The 17,877-nt window shown below is 37.9% G+C and overlaps 1 protein-coding gene across 3 annotated transcripts in view; it reads left to right on the top strand.

Annotated features, from left to right (window-relative positions):
- The first annotated feature begins 376 nt into the window (after positions 1–376).
- Positions 377–17,877, top strand: part of Jakmip2 (janus kinase and microtubule interacting protein 2) — a 167,599-nt gene continuing 150,098 nt past the window's right edge. For 2 of the 3 annotated variants that reach the window (XM_029472123.2, XM_021150580.3), the window contains exon 1: positions 378–656. The gene's annotated coding sequence lies outside the window, so the exon portion shown is untranslated. Of the gene's footprint in view, positions 657–17,877 lie in introns of all 3 variants that reach the window. The other variant, XM_085833730.1, reaches the window with a different exon arrangement.

Here is a 17,877-nt window from a genome sequence, read left to right as displayed (position 1 = left end):
TTATTTCTTCCAATAGAAAGTGCAATATATTTTATCTAAAACCTATAGACAGTACAAATAAATGCCAAACTGTTCGGTACATTTCAACCTATAACTTATATTCGATTCTAACTCTTCTTTCCTGGTACCTTTTCACCCTTGGCGCCTCTCAAAGCGACATGGAATGTAGATTAAGAGAGACCAAGAGCATCTCAGAGTCAGCGACTTAGTTTTACTCCAACCCCTGCAGATTGCTTAGCTTCTCTCCCCTCCCCCTTAGCTTGCCACTTGCAATTGGCTATTGCCATGACAACCAGCAGCTGCCGGGCCGGCTGCTTCTACCGCAGCAGGGGTGGGGCTGTGGGGGTGGGGAGGGAAGGAGGAGCCTGAGGAGGTGTCTGCTGCAAGTTCCTGGCTGATTCTGAGCTCACACCATCCTCCAAGAGGGAGGAGGCTCAAGTGATGCTGCTGCTGTTGCCGCCTCTACTGCTGGTACTCTAGTGGAGCTGGAAAGGGTGGTTCCTATCGCACCATCGCCAACCAGAGAGGGAGGGGAAAAAATCCCGGCAGCCGCAGCTGATGTTGGGTTCAGAGGCTGCATCCGACCCGGTCGCAAGAAAAATGGATTCAGTGTGCGACGCTCCCTCATTTCAGCATCTTCTCCTGGTCTCAGCATGGTGAGTCGCAGGCAGAGGGGCTACCTTCTTGATCTGGCTGGTTATTAAATGACTTGTGTATACATCTGTGGCCTAGACTTAAACAATGACTCGCGTCTCTCAGACTAGGAGGGGGTTGGGGGTGTGGAGACAGAGATGAGGATGGAGCTAGAGGAAGGTTGTCGGCGGCAGAGAAGTGAGAAGACATCTGCTTGTGTTTGAGAGGGGAAAAAATGATGTTTTGATTTTAATCACAAACTGGCTCAGAATACTAACTGAATCGCCGGATTCCTTTCCTCTCAAGCTTAGCAACAAAATCAGGGGGTGGAAAGGAGCAAGCAAGAAGAGGATGTAGTTGAAAGCAATCGTCTCCTTTGCAGGTCTCACAAACAGGGTTGGGCCTTCCCTCAAGAACACATTTGGTGTCTCAACCTTGTTGGCCTAATTATAAGGTGATTTTACCTATTTGCTCTAGTGCTAACGGGGTCCCGGAATTAGGCATTCTGCTTCACACTTTAACATATCCTTGTTGAAAAAACCATTTCCGAGATCCAGAGTTTCTTTTTCAGGATGTATTTAACTGTGAACATACACATCTACATACATACACATCGTATGTGCACATGCTACTTTGCAGGTGTGTTGCATTTATGGAGTCTATTTCTCTGCACAGCATGCTTGATTTACTATCGTTTTTATGGGTTATTGATGTTTTTGCATTCTTGGAAGTAATTGCATGTTTTAGGAACCAGACTTCTGGTTTGTATGATTATTCATTGGCTTCATTTGGATTAATGTGACATTTATTCTTGTTATTGTCCCTTAGGTTCATTGTGGCCAATTAGGACAGATGCCTATCGTTTCTTCTGTATTAGAGAACTAGATGCCAATTCATAGCCTGGCTGTTTTTAATTGGGTTTGTGGGCCTATGTCGAGGGCCCCAAATTTACAATGATGGGAAAGGGAGGTGGCTTGAAATATTATTTAGCATATTGCATCGTCTCAGATAAATGCTGAAACAGATAGGCTTTTCTCGAAATTCTGATCCATCTCTTTCAAATCTGTATGCTCCAACCAGTGTGCTCCAACTGGTACAGCTGAACTGGCAGGTGAAAGGCATTCATTTTATTTAATTATGTAGATATTGGTTGCTCATTCCTTCAGTGTCCACCACCATTTTACGGTTCTCTCAGAATGTCCTGTTCTTGGATGACTTCTCTAAGTGATTAGGTAGGAAGCAGGATGGTTTTAAAAGCCCAAGTGTTCTCAAGGACCCCAGCTCGAATTAGTGTGCTCATACAATGAAAGGAACGAGAGTAAGCAAAGCTTGGCAGGAGGATGTGGCTTGGAGCTGAAACGGGGGTGACTGTAGTTTATAAACGCTTACTGGTATCTGTTTGACCTTCTACTATGCTAAGGCTTTAAGGCAGCTCAGGAGACTAAAGATGCCTGAGATTGGAACGTACAGGGCTCCATTACCACCTAGGATAATGGATTTCATTGAACTAAAGCCAGAAAAATCCTTTCAGGTAAAAATGTATTAGTAATATAACATGCATCAAATACGTAAACTGTGTCTACCAACCTTCCCACCATCACTGCCATGGAGGACGTATTTTAAGTCTAAAATAATAGATTCTTTTCATATTAGTCTTTCATATTATTTTACATATTTACACCTAATTTATAATTTTTACCTCATTGGATTTTAGTTTTGTTTTCCTGAGACTTATTTGGTTTATAGATAAGAATGATGCTTAGTGACTTAATTTAATATGCTCATGTATTATGTGTATTCACAAGTCTAAACTCTTGCTACCATGTGCCTAATTATAACAACTCTATAAAGTAGGTCAAGGAAGTAGGTACCAGGCTTGTATGTTATTGCAAAAAAAGATTTATACCACAGTATAAAGATTTTAGAGTGTATTACTAAATGGAACTTTTAATTTCCTAAAACAAAAGTTCAAATATTTCTAGAGTAAACTTATAAAAAATGAAAACAACAACAGCTGTACCTGTTTCATAAATAGAAAGCAGGCACTCTGATCCTTTTATTTCCTCTCTACTGAATTTGGATGTGGTTTTATAGGCAAAACTGGTACAGAGTGAAGAGAGGTTCATCACCATAAGTCATAACTTAGGAAACTCATTGTTGGTAGTTCTATTCAATTATAGGTGCAGCCCCTGTAGAAGGGCAAATAAACTAGAACTATGTAATCTGGAGCAGAGCAAATTGAGATATAAGCATCACTTGTTTCATATAAGATTCTATTTTCAAGTAGGACACTGGCAGTTGCTACTGTTTGGAATGTGGAGTGTTATCCATGGGCTTCAGCTTCACAGAAAGAATTAAGATTATATATACAAAGCATCAAAAGGCTTCCAAGTAAGGGTGTATGGTCATGCACGCTCTTCTGCCACTAAGGAGTACTAGATTATGATCTGGATATCCACTTGTCTGGGATGGACTATGCTTCTTCCTAAAAGCACACCTAACTAGTCAACTCTCCTCCGAAGGGTTCACATTAGCCGTTTAGCATTGGATACTTAGACATTTGTGAATGTATAATCCATTTTGCAATCTGCTTCTAATTACCAAATCTGGGTACTTTTGAAGAAAGTGATGGATCATCTATCGGAAAAAAAATTTATTTTTTTATGTAGTCTTAACAGGATGCAGGCATTTGCCTGGCTTTGCTTATCAGCAACTTCACGGAGGGTAATGTCAAAAATGTTGTACTAAAATGACTCTCCATTGTATGGCTGATTCTGAAAACTGTAGTATTTTGTAGAATAATTCAAGAGCTACCAAGTTGGTGTTAGAAAAAAATTATATGAAGACTATATACAATTTATTGTTTCAAGATGTGCTTAAAGGGTGTAGGGAGGAAGTTTATTGACTTTTCCTCAAACGGTGTCTTGAAAATACCATTCTTATAAGACTATTAAAGTTAAATACTTACTGATATGTGGGCCTTTATTACAACTTGTTATAATTGCAATACACATTGAGTTTACTGCTTCATGATGTGGTCTTTCCACGCTCTTCCAATGACCTCAGAATGTTCTGTAATTTTGATTTTACACTGCGAGTCTCCTTCTGGGCTTATATTTTTATATTTAGACATTTGAAAGTTTATATTTGAGTAGTAAAATCTACTTCCTGTGGTTCTCATTAATGCCTGAAAAGTTTAATTTTTTTTTAATTTTCAAAGTTAGAGCTTAAAAGAAACCAAATTTATCTTGGAAGTTTCAATATTAGTTGACATTGAAATAAATAAACTAGATTTACACTTGGTTTTCAGTCAGAGAGTACAGTTAATACCCCCATTTACACATGCCTCTATTATTCCATTAATTAAAATGTATTTTCAAACAGAGTGAATTAAGCAATTTACTAACAACTATTTGTAGAGCTCTTATCTGATTAGCAGAATTTGCATATACTAGCAACATAAAATTTCCTTGGAGGATATAAGATACACACATGTGAAGCTGTACACAATGATATATTACAATTACTACTCAAATTACCAATACTCTTTGTGTGAATGTAATGTGAGTATACTTCTCAAAATCACTTTCATTTTAAATTCCAACGTTCTATCAACAGGAAAGGACCTTTTAAAATTGCTGTTTTGACTGGTTTTAGTAAGTGAAAATTGATTGGGATAAGCTAAGCTTGTCTGCGCTTGTGTTTAGCAAACCATCAAACAGGGGTGATATTGCAAGTCTTATGAGCACAAGTCTTTCGTGTTTGAAAACTCAATACAGTAACTTGAAGATTTGACTTACAATATATACAAAATGTGCATTCTAGGATTCACTTTTTTGGATTTAGATTAGAATATTCCAGGCATTCTAATTGGCTTTTGATGACACTGATTTTACAAATAGATTAAGTGTGTATAGGGGATTTAAAAAAAAAGATGACTCGGATATATTTAAGAGGAAAATCTTAACTTCTTGATAATAAAAAGTAGCAAAGACATATTTGCCAGGAGAAAGTCCGATTTTCATTAGACTGGCTTGCACTTATTTTATGACAAAGTGTTGTTTGGTTTCTAACAATATAAAGGTTGGAAAGTAACATTGTCTTCTTTGCACTTGGGACCAAATAAAGATTCTCCAGGGTCCTGAATCTGAAGAGCAGTTGTGCCATTTTGCTTACGCATCTTTGTTCCTACTTGTCCTTAGAAAAATGTTATAAAATACGTTATTCTAAATTTGATAATTCAGGTATTTTATTAGACAAACACTTTTATACATTTCAAAAATATCAAAAGTCAAAGATTGCTTTAAAAACATTCTAATGTGCATATGCATGCATATTCATATATATATATACACATATATTCATATATACATATACACACAAATATTTTGTGAGATTGGGTTTTATACATATATACACATATACACATATACACATATACACATTCATATACACATACATATACACATACATATACACATATACATATATATGTGTACATGCATACACACATACACATACACACACACATACATTTTTTTGTGAGATTGGTCTTGCTACTTAGTCCATGTAAGCCTAGAACTTGCTACACAATGCAGGCTAACTTTGAAATCCTCTCCTGAAGGCAAGGCTGAGAACAGGTAATGGGAGGCGTAATGAAAGAGGATTAAAGACCGATTGCTTTCCAGTTCTCTTATGAGTATTTTGGTTTTGATGGTGGATAAGTGCATAAAATAGATTTGATGCTGAAAGTGTAAAATTTATTGTAAATTTGCACAGCTTGCATTCTGAGGCTTAACTGCATTGAAGATTATTTTGAGTTTTATAAACTTCAAGTTTGCTTGATTATGGTGTGTGATAAAGTTTATAACTTTTAAAGTATGAAATTGGTATCATCCTGGCTCAATACTCTAGATTTTAGGATTATAGAAATCTGCCACATGCTGGCTATTCTGTTATTATTATTGCTGTTACTGTTACTAATAATATGGCATATACTTTATGTGACAGTTGGTAATTCAGCTGTGGCCAAGTAGCAAATTGTGCTTCTTAAACTACCTCTTTGGGAAAAATACTGTTTGTAATGAATTGACTGTAATAAAACTAAGATCATTGTAATGAAGATATTCTACTTAAGGCACATTTTACTAACACAGTTTACTTTGTCTTTCAGTGACTTTGTTCACTTTAAAATTGTATATTATTATTGTGGAGGGGAAAATACAGGAATATATAAAGGCCCAATAAAGTATCATCTGTAAGCTTTCTATTAAGAAATAATTGCTGTTAGCATATGGGGATATTCACTGTCCATTTTCCCCATATTCACTGTCTGAATGACACACACTCAGACATACAGTTTTACCAATGCCCCATATTTCATTCACTTTATATATGGTAGCCATTTTTTTTCATGTCAATGAGTCTCTGTTAAAATTTCCATTTGTGTATAGGTTTTGATAATTGAATTTGTTTTGTTTTGTCCTTTCCTACTTAGGAGTCATCACACTTTGGTTTTAAATACTTCTTATGTAGGTAGGTCCTGCTTGATGTGCTGCAGCTGTAAGGCAGGCATCAGTCTAGGAAATACTAGCTCCGTGTCCTACCTGCCACTGGATCTTACAGTGAGTGTTAAATTAGCCTTGGTCATCTCTTGTCTGCTGACAATGAATGAATGCTAAACCCAAGCCAGTGAAATAAATCTCTGCCTGAATCACTAAGAGATTCACAAAGTACAGGCATCAGCAACAATTACAGAACAAAACCTAGAAGAAATCTCTCTGGGAGTCAAGCTAATTTCTTCCGTGAGATAGCACTGCGTTCTGCAGCTTTAACCTCTCTGACCAGTTCAAATGTTTTACAAAGGTAGATTCAAACAACATACATCAGCTGTCACAGACTTTCCAAGATAAACCAAGACCCATATTCATTATTTGACTTTCTCTGTGTTCATTAAACATATATACATTTTCCAGTGAAGACCTGGTTATCTGACTCCCAACATTCTCTTTTGAGTGGTTGAATTCTTCAACAGTTAGAGTCTAAATCTCAACTGGCAATTTCTTTGTATATTTTTAATCTGAATTGTTGAGGTTTCCTGAGTATATCCCACACAGTGTTTCCGGCACAGTGCTTTTTCTTTATAGTCCAGAACAACCACTATAGCTTTGGAAACAGTTGGTGTGCACCCACTAGTAGCCCACAGGACTAAGATGTCATGTTAGGTTCTCTTTATCACATATGTGTCCAGTAATGACTCGTTGACTGTTTGACTGGCACACTGAGAGGCTGACAGACTGATGGACATAAAGGTCTTAGGCCTCTGATTTCAGAAGAGATTTCCACTATAGGATCTTTAGAGTCTCATCTTGTTAATGTGACCTATCATGTTGCGGATGTTGCCCAGTGGAAAGCGCTTACTTAGTTAGCATGCAACAGGCTCTGAATTCATTCTCCAGCACTCTTAATAAATAATCTGTGAGGACAAAATAGATAGGGTTTATATACATGAGGCATAGTGTCAGGTTGCTGTTAGGATTTTGAAAGAGAAAAATCAAACTGTTAAAGCTACAAAGCACACCATTTAGTAATCCCTCATGAAAGAGTGTTCGTTCACTGTGTGCTGTGGCATAACAAAGGCTGTCAACACTTCTGTGACTCCTTTGACTTCCCTTTGAAAACTGACTTTTAAGTTGAATGTGACAGCATTAAGGCTATGCCATAATTTGCTATAATTGATTAAAATAAGCTAGTCATTTAATTATTATTAGCATGGGCTTGTGCGATACACATTCACATCTCTACTACTCTTCAGAAAGCCACTCAACTAAATTCACTTATTATAAACAAATTATTCTTTCATATCTATATTCAGAAAATCAAGTCAAGCCGGGCGTGGTAGCGCACGCCTTTAATCCCAGCACTCGGGAGGCAGAGGCAGGCGGATTTCTGAGTTCGAGGCCAGCCTGGTCTACAAAGTGAGTGCCAGGACAACCAGGGCTACACAGAGAAACCCTGTCTCGAAAAACCAAAAAAAAAAAAAAAAAAAAAAAAGAAAAGAAAAGACAAAATGTATGTTACAACATTAATAAATAAAGACAGCATTCTGTTTTCATGAATGTTTTGAAGTGAAATATAATGAGAATGACCTGAAATTGATGGTTATACTTGGCACACATAGAGACAGGCCATCTAGCTATTAGATCCCATCTCTCTTGGAAGAAACCTGTCTGTATAACAAAACCTAAGGAAAAAGGAAAGGTCTTTATTCCCATTTTATCATGTAAGTCTCATAGTGTTTACTGTCCTTCTTGGAATCCTAGAATTAAATTATAGTTAAGAAATAAACAACAACAAAAACAAAAACATAACAAAAATCTAAAGAAGTTTGGCGGACACTTTCTGGTCAGAAAACAACTTATTGTTGTTATTTTCAAGAAGAAAATGTTGCTGAGAGTATTGTGTCTAAAAAGCCTGTGAGCATGTGCTTTAGGAAAAAAAGGTGGTATTTTCATCTTGCCTTCTGCTTCAAACTGGAAATATTCCCCCTGGAAACTACTTCTCAGCATAGCCACATTACAAATGTAAAGCCAGCAAATATTCCTCACCCACAGTCCTTATCTAGCTTGTCTGTGTAGCATTTCATAGAGAGAAACACCTTCCAAAACAACAACAGCAACCACAACATCAATCACGACAAAGCCATAAGTTTATATTCTCTAATAATCTCTGATCCATACTCATGACCCTACAATGAGTGTTAAGGTCAAAGTTAACCAATTTGAATATATTATCCAAGACAAAAGAGTATTAGGATTTTAATGCAAGAATATTGATGGAAACATTTAAACTTTAAAAATGAGTGTGACTTTGCAAAATCTAGGTTATGATAACATTCTAACAGTAAGTTCTTTTCTAACAAACTGATCAAGAGGTATGTTTGTGTGTTGGGGTGTATTTAAGCCCAGTGACTTATATATGGTAGACTAATACCTAACCACTGGGCTACGTCCATACTTGGCCCTTGATAATTACTTTTTATATAATGACAACAAATGAGGAAGTTATTAAAAGTCTGTGCAGGGAGTTCCCATGAGAATTCACAATTTTAGGATTTAGTTAATCTGCACTGACAGGAAAGAGTTAGGATTTGGATATTTTAAAATGTATATGATATATTCCAAACTTCAATACTTATGAAGCTCCTGGATAATTCTATTTATGAAAATGATTCCTTTGCAGTTTCTGGAATTTCAGCATCAGCTGTCTTGATCTAGTGACCCTCTAATAAAGGCAAAAACCACACAACTCCACTGGCTTCTGTATCTACTTAGCATAATTTAAATAGTAATTAATAAACTATGAAGTGGATTTTGTATGCTAGAGAATATTAAGGTGTAAGCTGTATTGGAAAAGACTTGGTTTATTTCTTTGTTTTCAGTACTTGGTTTCAAGCGTAGTCCCTTTCATGTCGAATGATATTCCACTACTGAGCACTATCTTAAGTCCTGCCCTCCTCTCACTTTGAAAGAATTTTATTTAATGCAATCACCTATATAACATTTAGAATTTCCAGTGTTTTGAATCAGATGCCCAAACTCTAGAAATATTTTAAAAAGAAATCCTAGATTTTAAAGATGGGGTTAGTAATGAAGCTCTGCCTCTGGTTAAAATTCTCTAGAAGTAGTGATTTGCCACTTGCTGACATTTAGCTAGATTGTTTGCATTTTACATCTGTGTGTGCAATGCTGCACTCAGAAATGAGGGGAAACTAACATCACCATGCAGCAGAGAGTATTGATCCTTTGTGAACTTCAAGAGTTTATCCTGCTCAGGCTTAAACGAGCCCGTTGTCCAATGTCAGGTTAGAAAACACCTATTTCATTATGATGCACATTTATCACTGACTATGCATATACTGTCTCCCATCTGCGGATGGTAGCATATACGTTTTTGTTTTCTATTTATAGAGTAGAAAGTCAAGCCAACATGACTTAGCCAGAGACCTTGAAAGGTAGAAAGGTGGCATGTGGGTGTGTGTCTCCAGCTGTTAGTCATCTGCTTCTTGAAGTTTCACTACCATATGTACAGTTTGAAAACATTATCTAGCTCTATAGAATCCTCTTGCTTTGGAACATCATTCTTTGACTATATAGCCAAATGTAATCTAAGCAGAATCAATAATCCATTCTCAGCTTATATGATGCCATTGTAGACCACATTCTTAATGTACTTAGATGCTGTGTGACTAAAGAAAGGACACTTTGATGTCACTTGTGAAAGCAGAGAGTGCATTGTTGAGGAGATGGGCTTCTTACAAAGATTTCCTCTCCCCTGGACTCGGAAGATTGTTTCAAACTCAATATTGACTCAACTTCTCTCTTTAGAAGAAGAAGGAGAAGGAAATCCACACTTAAGATTATGAATAATCCAAGTAAATCACTTCATTCCAATAAGGATGAGGGTGGATATGGCCCTCTTACTAACAAATATATCTGACTTGCTCTAAATACAATAAATGCTAACAGAAAATTTACTTCTTTCCCTTAGGTTACTCAAATTGGGAGAAAAAATAGTGAGCACTTAATTCTTTTTAGCTTTTTGCAGAATGTGTATTTTCGCATTGTTTAATGCTAAATAGATAACTTCGTCACTCTATGATCAGGGCTACAGAACAAATTATCTGTGACCTATAAAAGTGGAAATTCAGTTGAGCTATTTAAATATAGAAATTTAGGAGAACATGTTAAATAATGCTTTTAATCTTAAAATCCAATAGAAAAATCAAAATGTAGAATTTAATCCCAGTTTTGTAAAGAAGGATAAATTACACACACACCCATTAAAAACAATGTAATATAAATGAAAATATTGACAGGAATTAATTGATGGTAGTAAGATAATAAGTTTTACATTTGTGTTTTCTATGAGTTTTTAAATATAAAGGAAACATTTTATTACTGAAGTGTATAAAGTTTGTAAAGAATGTGACCACATAGAATAACTTTGCAGGGACTATGAAAAATGAAAATTTCATTCTTCCTAGGTCATAGGTTTCCAGTCTGGTCTCCATAGTTAGCCACAGTATTCTGATGAGCCAGACAGGATCCAGACCCTCCATACTGTCACCTAGAGGGTATCCTCTTACAGTTTTGAGGAAAAAGACCCTATCTACAAGATAACTTCAATCCCACTGATATAATTTATGTGATATTCTGTGTGCCGAAATACTAACTTTCCTTAAAACTGAAAAATCGCATTTTCATTCAGCTTTCAGTCTTCTTTTTATCAGTGTCGTGACTTTCGGTTTAGTGTCATGAATTTTCGTTGTTGTTAGTATTTATTAGAACCCTGTGCACAAAAACTTCATTGTGGCCCCCCTAAGGCTTGTTTAAAATCCAATTTTAGTGTTTAAAAAAAAAACAAAACAAAACATGTATTTATTCATTATATGCATCTCTCTATCTCTGTCTCTCTGTCTATGTGTGAACATCCAAATCTTTTGTTTTATGCATTTAACATGTCTTTAACCTGAAAAGCTAGAAATGGACTATTGGCACAGGGAGTTTGGAAGGAGGACAGGATAATATCAGTGCAAGCAAAGTACAGACAGGGTAAACTGAGGGCAGAGAAATCAAAAAAGAGCAGAGTGATGACGATGGAGGAATGAGGTGCCAAGGAAGGCTCAGCCATAGTGAGGTGTGTGTGAGGAAGTTACTTGGAAACCTGTGATCTGGCAATCTGAGAAAAATATGTAAGAGGATATGATAGAACATAATGTGACCTGAAAGAGCAGGGGAGAATACTGGCTAGATGAGAAAGGGGAGAAGAGCAGGGGTAAAGAAAGGAAGGGGCACAGGATAGGTAACCAAAGCCAAGGATGCATGAAGAAGCCATACAGGGTTCTGCTAGTTTGTTAGCTACTTACAAAAATATATAGGTGACTGAGCAGAAATATCACACAATAGTGAACCATGTGGCCCCAAGAAGACATGAGTTTTATTAAATGAAAATCTCAGTAACAGGCATGGATGACTTCCTTATGAGTCATTGTGCAGAGAGGACCCAGAGGAGCACAAAACAATGCAGGCCAATGTCACCCCAAGTTATATGGTAAGGCCCCATGGCCAAAGATACCCCATCTCTGCTTAAAAACACAGAGAAATCAACCTTTCGCTGTCCACGAAAGCTATCCTTTTATATAGATTATAGTGTTGGAAGGTACCCTGTCATCGAAGGAGGATAAAAGACATCAGTGGTCTCATCCAGAGCTGTATCTCTCCTGATATAATACCCACCTTCAAGGCAAGATGTACCCACTGGTGCAATAGCAGCATGACTTTAAGGGGTTAACCAATCCCCTTTTAATTGGATTTAAGGTTTCTTTCACAGCATGGATTTTATTCCTAGTACTATAAACATTGTTTAAAAACCATGGCTAGGCAAGGCATATGCCCTAAGGGAGAACCTATTGATGTTCTTTGTTTTGTTTTTTTCTCCAGATGGTGATATTTTTCAAACTGTCTTCTAAATATCTGTGTTTATATCCATGGATTCCCGTATTCCCAGTTTTGCTCAGAGACTATTACAGGTAGTGGTTAATTCAGAAGTGCTGCTGTTTAAAGCACTATTAATAAGTGATTGTGAGTTCTCAGATATAGATGGGACATTTATACCAACCCACCACCACACAGATCAGGAAGCATCCAGAAGAAGGGGCAGAAAGAATTCAAGAATCAGGGTAGAGAAAGTGCTGCGACATTAGCAGTGTCTTTTTATTTCATATTCTTGTAGTAAATGTGTTCATTTATGAACAAGATAAATGGTTGAACATTTTCAACTAAAATAGAACTTTAAGATATCCTTTCAACCAAAGTCAAATGTGTGTTCTCTAGAATTCTGCTCCTGACTTATAATAGATACAAAACTTGAATTTAAAAATAATCCTTGCACCCAACAACATGTTCTAAGTTGGGCATATTTGTGGAGGAGTTCAGGAATGAATGGGGGACCTACACGAATGATGTAGACTCCAACACTCAGGAAGCATTTAGGCCCAAGAGAGATCTGGCTACCTTTATCAGAACACAGGCACATCTGTGCATTAGTTATGGAGAAAGAAGACATATCAAGGGAGCATGGTAAGGAGAGATTACCCAGGCCTGTGAAAAATGGTAAAATGAGTTTGTGAAGATTCTGTTTACAGACCTAAATGGGGATCAGGATTGTACATTACCTTGCCTTAACAGGAAAGTACAGCCATGCAGAGTCAAGTCACAAATAACTATTATTCAGGAAACAATGCAGATTGTGGCATTTAAAATGAAGCAGAATGACACCACACAGAGCCCTTGGCATCACTGGGGGCTTGCCATGTTCTGAATTCCAGCATACATGAAGCACTGTCGTGTGGTTGTGCAGGGAAACAGGATGTAAGATTGAAGTGAGATCAACTGTCACATCCTACAAGAAAAATTATGAATGATTCTCTGCAGTTCTTTCCCCCTTAGAGCCCTTCCTTACTTGCATATGAATCTAGTGAGGACACATGAACAGTAAATATTAGGAAGCACATTAAATACATCGATTGCAGTCACAGTCAAGGGACTCTTTCATTATTGTTTGTTTTCTTCATTTAACACAGAAAGCATAACCCTGAAGCTAAGAAAAAATGGAAACCCAGAGGGGATAAGGTCACTGAGTGTTTAATAAGAGTATTGATCCTGACTCTTGCTTCTACCCTGCTGGTTTTTCTTCTTTGAGTTATGATTGTCAGATCCCCAACCTCAGTTTTAAATAGTTTGTACCTTCTTCCTTTCTGTCTTTCTCTAAATATCCTTGAAGCAGAAGTCTGTAAAACCAATTTAAATTCCTTAAACTCCTTATTTCTGCTTAACTAAAAAGAAAATATTGGGTTAGGTTATCTACATGACTCTTCTAACTATAAGTCTGTGTTGGTAGCTTTGTAACTGTCTAACACAATTTTTGACTGTTCAATGTCTTAAATAGATCATTCTCATTATAATCAAGTAGTATTGGATTACTTTTCAGAGAGAGAGAGAGAGAGAGAGAGAGAGAGAGAGAGAGAGAGAGAGAGAGAGAGAGAGAGAGAGTGTTGGAGGTAGGAAGAGGAAGAGAGACAGAGAAACACAGAGACAGAACATAGAGAGATGGGAGATAGGGAGATAAAGAGAGATGCAAAAAGCAGGGGAGAGGAAAAGAGAGAGAGAGAGAGAGAGGGAAAAGGAAGAGGGACAAAGAAAAGGACAGGGAAGATGGCAGAAATAAAAAAGAAACAGAATGGGCAGAAAGAGAGTTAGAGAGAATATCGCCATCCAGGTTAGCAAACACGATATTCAGCACACCCAAAAATGCAGATGCCAGGCTAATTAATCAATGCAATACTTCAAAGGATCTGAGCTTATTTCTCCACTTAGCACATGTACAGCAACCTCCTGGCACAAGGTAGATGACACGTTGACAGAAACACTGATGCTTTACTAAGCTTACTTAAGAGTTTACAGGAGAGGATGTTGACAGTCTTTCCACTCAACCTTGTGAACCTGTTTTAAATGCAGCCTCAATGGAAAGTGTTTTCTCTGCCCTGCAGACTACTTGTGCTTGCACATTCAAAGAGTCACTGTCTAACTTTCCTTTTTTAGAGGCCAGGTGGGAAGCCAGCTTAGCCATATGTGTGATATTTTAATCAAAGTATGAGCATCGCTCTGCCTGCATGAAGACATCAAAGGATATGTTTATCTCCTTCCTCCTGTCATCTTTCTGGACATGCATTGAGGTCATATTCAGAAGTAGAATGTGTCTTCAAACCATAGCCCCTTGATTAGACAAGAACTATCTCCCCATGGCTATGGCCGAGGTACCACATTCTGTTCAGGCTGTGACATTTGGAGCAATGGGATATTGCAAGGTCACAACTGGGATTCCTTGGACCTTGGAAGCTAACTGGTTGACATGATCAGGCAGCCTACCCATTCTGTTTTTCTTGGTTTCTTTTTTGTTGTTGTTATTGTTCTTTTTTTTAGATTTATTTATTTATTTCATGTATGTGGATATACTGTCGCTTTCTTTAGACACACTGGAACACAGCATCAGATCCCCTTACAGATGGTTGTGAGCCACCATGTGGTTACTGCAAATTGAACTCAGGACCACTGGAAGAGCAGTCAGTTCTCTTAACCACTGAGACTTCTCTCTAGCCCCAATCTGGTTTTTGTTTTGTTTGCTTGTTTTTTAATTGTGAAACGACAGAGATAAAAGATCCCATTTCTATTTTTTTATTAGGTATTTTCCTCATTTACATTTCCAATGCTACCCCCAAAAGTCCCCCATACCCTCCCCCCCCACTCCCCTACCCACCCACTCCCACTTTTTGGCCCTGGCATTCCCCTGTACTGGGGCATATAAAGTTTGCAAGTCCAATGGGCCTCTCTTTCCAGTGATGGCCGACTAGGCCATCTTTTGATACATATGCAGCTAGAGTCAAGAGCTCCGAGGTACTGGTTAGTTCATATTGTTGTTCCACCTATAGGGTTGCAGATCCCTTTAGCTCCTTGGGTACTTTCTCTAGCTCCTCCATTGGGAGCCCTGTGATCCATCCACTAGCTGACTGTGAGCATCCACTTATGTGTTTGCTAGACCCCAGCATAGTCTCACAAGAGACAGCTATATCAGGGTCCTTTCAGCAAAATCTTGCTAGTGTATGCAATGGTGTCAGCGTTTGGAGGCTCATTATGGGATGGATCCCTGGATATGGCAGTCTCTAGATGGTCCATCCTTTTGTCTCAGCTCCAAACTTTGTCTCTGTAACTCCTTCCATGGGTGTTTTGTTCCCAATTCTAAGAAGGGGCAAAGTGTCCACACTTTGGTCTTCGTTCTTCTTCAGTTTCATGTGTTTTGCAAATTGTAACTTATATCTTGGGTATTCTAAGTTTCTGGGCTAATATCCACTTATCAGTGAGTACATATCATTTGAGTTCTTTTGTGATTGGGTTACCTCACTCAGGATAATGCCCTCCAGGTCCAACCATTTGCCTAGGAATTTCATAAATTCATTCTTTTTAATAGCTGAGTAGTACTCCATTGTGTAAATGTACCACATTTTTTTGTATCCATTCCTCTGTTGAGGGGCATCTGGGTTCTTTCCAGCTTCTGGCTATTATAAATAAGGCTGCTATGAACATAGTGGAGCATGTTTCTTTCTATTTTTAAAAAAATATTTTAGAAGCATAGATTTAAAAAGTGCATAAAGAATTTCCTAATTCTTCGCTTTCAAAAACGTAAGCAGATTTGCCAGCGGATTGAAAAAAACAAACAAACAAGTTTTCTATAATAATTTGCCCCACTTTTTTCCAGATATTTCTAGTGATCATGATTACTTCAGAGGCCCTCTTTATTCTCCCATTAGCCTTCAATCTCCTGGAAGTAACTGAAATGGGATGGAACAAGAAAAGAAGGCAGGATTGTAGTCCCAGGGAACTTATCAGAGCTTAAAGATGGTTCAAATCCACATTGATTTACTCCTTTTATTTGTAAAGTACAGCTGTTCCAGCTGTGATGTTGGTACACAGTGAGATAGCATCACTGAGAGGTGTGGGCTGTGAGTGATCTCAAGACTATCACAATGCAAATGTCGTGACCAGTGAAGGTGCTCAGAGTGCCTTGAGTACAGATGTAGATCAGAAAACATTGCGGTCACTTAAAATGCACTTGTCTGTACAAATAGAAAAAACACTCGCAGGAAAAAAAAAAAAAAAGGAAACATACTCAAGTGGTAGAAACACAGTTGAATATTTTTTAGGGTTATTTTTCATTGTGGCCCATGTTTCTTAAATTGTTCACAGTGTACATATATTACATGGTTAGTAAGGAAAAGAATAAGCCAGAAAGAATGTTGAAAGTTAGAATTGACTGAGTGTGAGGCAAGTGGACAGTGCCACCAGATAGGAGACGTGGTAAGGTTGAAGAAGGTTAAAAAACTCTAGGAATTCTCATAATTGAGAACTATATGCCTTAGAACCAGCTCCTAGCCAGAGTCTACCTGCCCTGGAACAGAAAATCATGAAACCCCACTGACAGGACCATGACAACCAGTCATATAGGATAAAAACTAGAGCTGTCTACCTAGAACTCTACCTAGATAGACCCCTAGTGTTTAGCCAATGAGCTTCCTTTCCTGGGCATACCTTCCTGCAAACAGTATTTAATCTCTGGTTCACCCTGAGTAGTACATATGCATTCACATCTGCCATGAATAAAACAGTTTGAATAGGCAACGACATTCTCCTTCATCAAGGATCACTGCAGTGGGTGTAGGGATGGGGGTTCGCCTTTATCATAAAGAACTGCACCTAAATCTTCTGGAGATGGCCTTCTATACTATTGGGACTCACTTGGAACCACTCTGGGCTCAGCTATCCCCTTCATACCTGGCGCATAGGGGAAGCCTGGGCTTGTGGACAACCATTCACAACGTCTCTGTTACCAGAGTCTTGTGGGTACACAGGAGTCTGGTAACCACTGCTCTCAACTCCTTGGGGTCTCTAATGGGTATACAAGAGATTGAGCACCTCAGCATCTGTCTCAGACCCCAGGAGAGCACAAGCTGACCCAGGAGAGCAAGAAAGACCTATTTGAAAATCTACTTAAAATATATTCATATGTGCAAAGAAAAGAGGCTCTGGATAATCTCCTTTCTTTGGACCTCACACCATCAGGACCATTTTTGCATATCTGTTCCTATCTTGGACTGCATTTTGCCTTCCCTGAGCGACATGTCTTTGGCCCTCCAGCATCTCAGTGGCAAGGCAGATACTTGGGCTAGCAACTGAGCATTCTAAAAAGGTCCCCATGGATACTGGGAGATAAATGTCATTCCTACTTCCAACACTAAGTTGAATGTTACTTTTGTTATTATTTTTTGTTCCTTCAGACTTTTAAAATTAGTTATGAACTAAAAATAATGGTCATTCATTAATGTGCAAGCCACATGAGGTCCAGATGCAGTGCCGCCCTCTCCAAATGAAAGGTGTGAACATTCTGGAGGAAAAGTCACAAGATGAGACCAAGGGGACAACAGAGATTATGTCATCGCAGTCAATAGAAAAGGACAGACTTTCTTGATGCTCCCCCTGTGAATCATTATGGAGTTTAATATCATGATCATTTTTTGAAAAGGCGACTAATTGGTTAATATTAATGTATCTTTTTCTTAATTTCCAAAATGAA

Source organism: Mus caroli, unplaced genomic scaffold, assembly GCF_978045245.1.
Source record: "Mus caroli unplaced genomic scaffold, Mus_caroli_1 scaffold_19, whole genome shotgun sequence".
NCBI classification, from domain to species: Eukaryota; Metazoa; Chordata; class Mammalia; order Rodentia; family Muridae; genus Mus; species Mus caroli.
Note: the sequence above shows the minus strand (reverse complement) of the source record. Positions and strands in the feature narration are given on the sequence as shown.